The sequence below is a fragment of the Alexandromys fortis genome, unplaced genomic scaffold, assembly GCF_014885135.2.
Source record: "Alexandromys fortis isolate MF-2015 unplaced genomic scaffold, M_Fortis_MF-2015_v1.1 scaffold_12, whole genome shotgun sequence".
Lineage (NCBI taxonomy): Eukaryota > Metazoa > Chordata > Mammalia > Rodentia > Cricetidae > Alexandromys > Alexandromys fortis.
In genome coordinates, this window is record NW_026067937.1 from 14,693,044 (window position 1) to 14,693,931 (window position 888).

Below are 888 nucleotides of genomic sequence, written 5' to 3' on the forward strand. Positions count from 1 at the left end.
TTTCTTTCTTCTTTCTTTTTTTGAAATTTCTTTTGTTTATTTTATTGCTTATTTTTTAAAGGCCCACAGAAAGTGAGTTGGCTCTTTCTGCCTCAAGGTCTGGATTAAAGGCTGTGTTTTCCTTCCTCAAAGTCTGGATTAAAGGCAAGTGTCCTCCTGCTTCAAGGTCTGGATTAAAGATGTGTCTTTGCCTCAAGAGTCGCGTCAGAGTTGTGTATTATCCCTCCCCCCCCCCTTCCCCCAGATCCGAATTACAGGCCAGTGTTTTCCGGTCTCAAGATCCGGATCAATTTCAGTTGGTTCCAGGGACTGAACTCAGGTTGTCAGGCTTACATGGCAAGCACATTTACTCTCGGAACTATGGTCTCATAACCTTGGGTTTTGAGGCAGGTCTCTTAATGAATTTGGAATTGCCTGATTTGAGCTAGGCTGTCTCTCCAGCCAGTTCCAGCAATCCATCAGTCTGCACCTGAGATCTCAGACCCACGCGCCGCCCCATGCAACTTTTTACTTGGGTTCTGGGGAATCTAACTCAGGTCCTCAGCTTGTCCCCCAAGCTGAGTCATCTCCCCGGAACCCCTCTCTCTTTTTAATCGCATTTGAATGTTTTCCCTTATTGCGACCCTCCTGGATGAGAAAGAAATGGAGCGTGTGAATTCTCAAACATCGTGTGCTTTCAACTTCTCTCTGTATCTTCCTATTTCTGGTAAATGTGAGAACTTTGCGGAGCAGAAAAAAGCAATTCCCACCAACGGGTGCCAGTTCCTTTAGTCCTTGTTTCTTTTCGCACCGCCGAGCGGTAGGGGGCGATAGATCCCGGGACGAGGCTCGGCTGCCGCCGCGGGCCCCTCCCGACGCGTCTGTGTCTGCGTAGACGTTGGGGGCGGG